Source organism: Pelecanus crispus, chromosome 12, assembly GCF_030463565.1.
Source record: "Pelecanus crispus isolate bPelCri1 chromosome 12, bPelCri1.pri, whole genome shotgun sequence".
In the NCBI taxonomy this organism is placed as follows: domain Eukaryota; kingdom Metazoa; phylum Chordata; class Aves; order Pelecaniformes; family Pelecanidae; genus Pelecanus; species Pelecanus crispus.
This window is the reverse complement of record NC_134654.1, coordinates 17,262,942-17,267,880: the sequence shown is the minus strand read 5'-3', so window position 1 is coordinate 17,267,880 and position 4,939 is coordinate 17,262,942.

Genomic DNA, 4,939 nt, shown 5'->3' with positions numbered 1-4,939 from the left:
GTCCTATCCCTTGCTCTCAAGCCTGTACCACTACCTGGTAGCAGTAGTGGTGATGATGATCTTGGCAAGCCAACACAGCTTGGGTGGGTGAGTAGGTGTAAGGGTGGATTTGCAGAGGTGTGGGTGCTGATACCGAAGAGGATTTCTCTTGCATTTGCCTTCCGTGGCCTCATCGGTGTTTGGGTTTTGCAGTCCAAGGAGTGAACGTCACTCATCATCCCTGCCATGGCTCAGCATGCTCTTACCCCTCCGGGTAAGAGCAACTTTCGTCCTTGCTCAGCGGGACAGGAACATGAGACCCTATAAGGAAGTCGTGTGGTGCTGGGGTGTTTGGATGATACGCGCTCCTTTGCAAGCACTCTGAAAGGATGTTTGTCAAACCAGTTGCCTCCTGGATCTTTTGATATGCTGCCTTTGTGTGGTTTGAACGAACATCTTATCACCTTCATCTCCCTGCTCTTTGCAGAGCACTTACTTGAATAGTAAACACACGAAGGCTGAAGTTTGAACCTTAAAAATTGCAGGTTCCTCCCCTTGTTGCCCCGATTTCTACAAAGACTTCCTCCGGCTGCTCCCTCTCTCAGCTCTGAGTTTCTATCTTTGGCTCCCATATGGGGTGTATAGGAGGCAGGAAAACCTTGCAAGCTAAGGATAGTTAAAAACCAAAATTTCTTCTGTAATCTAAGAAAAACAGACACTTTCACTGGAGGAGCAGGTACCACCTGTGCACTTGCTCCACCGCATGGCACGGCTGCATATCCAGCTCCTCCACTGCAATGGGGATGCATCTCCCAAAGCTCCCATGCTGCCTGTTGCCTACTGCCCATTTTGAGGATGGAGTGGAGGAGGCAGAAAGCCGAGGTGTAGCTCAAGGGAGATGATGACCTTGCTGGGGTGCTTGTTTGAGGATCTTGCCATGAAAAAAGCTCTGGTTGGAATCCATTTGCTTTAATTCCCAATTAAGTGGTTTTCCTTATGTTGCAGCATCAGCCCAAGCTCCTTTTTTCTTTAGCCTCATCAGGCTTCTTGCCCTTTTCTCCCCAGTGCCCTAAGCCTTACCACAGCAGTGAACCAAGTGCTGAGCCACCTCCTCACACTAACCCGTGAGTTAGCATCTCTGCAAGGCAGTCCATGTCCCTTCACCCATTGCAATTGCCAGCAAACCTGGGCAGCGTGTTCACGAGCTGATCCTGTGGGCAAAGGGGCTTGGATTTCCTCTCCCATTTCCTGCCCGGGATGCTCAGCCAGCAGCCCCAGAACAATCGGGGCAGGAAAGGGCGTTATTCTGCTGTAAAGGTACCCAGGGGCTTTTTCTGGTGCTGGTGGAGTGGTGCCTTGCTTCTCTGCTGCAGAGTCCCCTCTGGGAAGGTATAGGAGTTTCAGCCAGGTCCTCTCCTGCCCACGGGCATCTTGGGGAGATGCTGCTGGGATTTGCTATCATGGAAGGGGAAATCTCAGCTTGTTGTATGGCTGCCTGAGTTTCCTCTCTTGGGAGGAATGAATTAGAGCAGGGCAGGATGCTGGCTGGGGTGGTGCCTCCCCAGGGCATCGTGATGGAGCCGTCTGGGGTGGGTGGGCAGGGATTTGCCCTGCTGGTTGGATTGGAGGTGGCTGGTGTCCCAGGAGGAGGTGGTGGTCTAATTCCCTTCAGTATTTGGGAACACCTACTTTGCACTTGGTCTTTGAGCTCTTTCCCTCTGTTCCCATCTCATGGTGGTTGTCCTGGGCTCCACCACTACAGGAGGAAATTAGAGAAGTCCTTTGGATGTTGAAGATGGGACTCATGTGGACCTTAATACAAGAAAAGTGCTTCTCGTTGCAGAAAAGCCCATGTGACCCCTGATTCAGCTTCTCATGTGCCCTGTCCTGAACATGTGGGAATTGCCAACGGCCTCAGTCGTCTCCTCGACTTGGCCGCTGTGTGCAGAGGGACCTTCTGCTCCTGGGGCAGTGTCATCCTGGGCACGAAGGAGTTGAGGTGTTCTCCTTTGCTCTGATACTGAGCAGAAGAAAAGCCGTGAAAGGGAAAGGTCCCAGAGTGGTGACGACAAGTGGGGGAACCACAGTCTGTCCCAGCTAAGTGGAAAGCCCCTGTCGTGGAGCTGTGACACCCTGAGGACTGCCCGTGGCCTCAGGCTTCACAGCCCAGCAAGAAAACATACTCTTCTTTGTTGTTGTTTTTTTCATATTCTTTGAAAACTTTGGGATTTTTGCAAACCTTGTGCCTCAAACCAGGACAACAAGTGAAAATCTAAAAGCAATGATCAACAAATTCCTGCTTTCCACCAAGGGATAAATGTTTACCTGTTAACAGGAACATTGTAATTTATCTGTCCACCTTTTTAACTGTGACAGAGATGAATGAAGACTTCTAACTAAGCAATCTCAGATGGAAATTCTCCAAAGATCTTGCATCCATGCAAGGTGCTGGGACAATTTCACAAATACTCTTAAGATTTCCAAACTGAGCTTTGGTATGCTGTAGCTTTTCTTACTCACTTTAATAATTATTTTTTTGTCTTGTTAGAAAATTATCAGGTGCCTTTTGGGCAATCAGGCCTTCTGAGGGGTAGGGTCAACTTTGCCCCATGGCTATGACATTGCTAATTGTTGGCCATTTGTCAAAAACCAGGCAAAACTTCGAGGCAAATTGGTTTCCCTCAGGACATGGGATTCTTAAAAGCCTTAGATGTTGTCACTGGTGTGGCCGAGAGTGGCGTAACATTACTGGCGTCATGTAACGTCATGTAACGTTAACGAGAGCAAGCCTTGCTTTCTGCCTGCTTTGTCCTAGAGCTGTTTGCGAGCTGGCTGTCTCCCTGTGTCCTGATCGGTGCAGTTGTGGTTCCCGGGTTCCTGGTTCCCCTCTCAATCTCTGTCAGTTCCTCTTGCCACCTCCGTCAGGGTGGTCTGCAGATGCACCCTGCTGACAGTGGGCGGCTGTCCTGCATGGGAGAGACAGAGAGAAAAGTGTTTCTTGGGATGTGCAATGGTAGGTATTCATCTTGGTTGGTCAGATATGTGTACGGACCAGAGCGGTGTGAGGTGATGGTGACTCTGTCTAGGTGAGATCTAGCTATCTTCTTGCAAGAAGTCCAGTCCTTTCTGACTGTGCTGATACTGCAGGCGGCAGGAAGATGGCATGGAGGGTAAGGAACATGTCTGGACACCTGGAGACTTGGCTTCTGCTCCCAGCTATGCCACAAGTTGCTGTGGGACAGCAGAAAAATTGCTTAACTTTTCCAAACATTGTTTTTTCTGCCTCTTAAACGGTGACTTTATGGTTTGCATGGTGTTTGGAGGCTGCTTTTAAGGTGCAAAGTTACTGGAGAAAGGAAACCAACCTCATCTTAGAGAACATCCAGGGCCTGAAGTCCCATAGCTTGATTTTGTAGGGCTAGGATCCAATGCATGAGCGAGGTGTGGTGGGATAAAGCCCTTCTGCTTGCTTTGCTCAGCTCTTGCTAAGACTGTGCAGAGCAGGAGTGGCAGTCAATCTGGCCACACTTTTCTGTACGCCATATGCTTTCTGAAGAGAGACAGTTAATGCCTTGTCCAAGGGTGATACTCAGTCGTTGCCTGAGGATGTTCCTCACAGCTGTTGTGGTGTCCCCTCTGTTCCTGACTCCTAGGAGCAGTATCTCTAGATGCTTCACACAGGGGCTGAACAGATGTGTGGGCACCGTATTGTGTTGTCTGCAAACCTGCTGTCAGGAGTTTTGTGACAATACAGTGCTGGAAGGTCATCAAAACCCTTCTGTCTTCCCTGGGTGGTGGTGGTGCTCTCTTGAAAGTGCTATTGACACCTGGGGAGAAGGCGGGGAAACCCACATCTTTTGCAACATGTTGCTCTGCTTGGAAATGAGCAGAGGAGCAGCCAGCCTCAGTGACGAGGATGTCCCCGAAGGGTGCTGGGGCATGACCACTTGCAGCGTTTGCTCTGGGTGTGTTGTGAAATATGACCGCAGGCAGTTCACCGTTCAGTGACTGCTCTGTCCATTCCGCCGCCTCTGAATACCTTGCACCTTGCGGTTTTGCCAAAGCAGCTCCTGGTTTAGCAGCTCTGCTACTGGGAGTCCAACTGGAGGGAGGTGATGAAGGGACAGGGGTTTTTTTTGGTGGTGTTTTTTTTCCCCTGCAGAGTTGCTCAACACCCTCATAAGCCATTGCAAAGCATTGATTAAAAACCTTGACCTCAACACTTATTTTTTTCTAGTGCTCTTGAGATACTTAACAGAGCTCCTTGGAAAGTCTGATTACATCCTCCAGAACTGTCCCTGCCTTGTCGTTTTGCTTGGTGTGGGTGGGAAGGAAGGCAGAGTTTGGGGAATAAACAGTAGAAAAGGTTAAAAAGTTTCTGCTCGGTTGTGGTGGACAAACAGAGTCCTCTCCTGTGAAAGATGCTTCCATAAGCACTGCCTTGGGAGAGGAGGTTTAGATTCGTGTGTGGTCTGTAGCACACCAGGAAAAAAAACACAAAGATTTTGTGTTTTGTGGTTTGAAAGTTATGGTAATATCTTTGTCATATTTTGTCCTTAAATTCCCTGCCTGTTCTGTGCTGAGATATGAAAGGCATTGGGAAAGGATGGCTGGGCTGGCACGCAGCTCGCCCCGAGCATGTGATGAGGAGCGTGTTCCCCTCCGAGGACCGAGCTGTACTCTAAAACAAGCTGATGTGTGGGGAGGTGTATTTTTGTGAGCTGGGTGTTGTAAAGGGTGCTTATGAGTCATGCTGTGTTCTTAGTCACTGCTTTCCTCTTGCCACAAGTCATGACTAAGGTGCTGATGTGCAGATTCCTCGCTCATTCAGTCCTCAGCACTGCGGTGGAGCGTTTCTTGGGCATTCCTTGCGCACGCACTGTGGATGGATAAAACTTTTGGGGAAGACCATAATAACAGGCTGTGGTAGCAGGACACAAGAAGCAGGAGCCCATGAGCC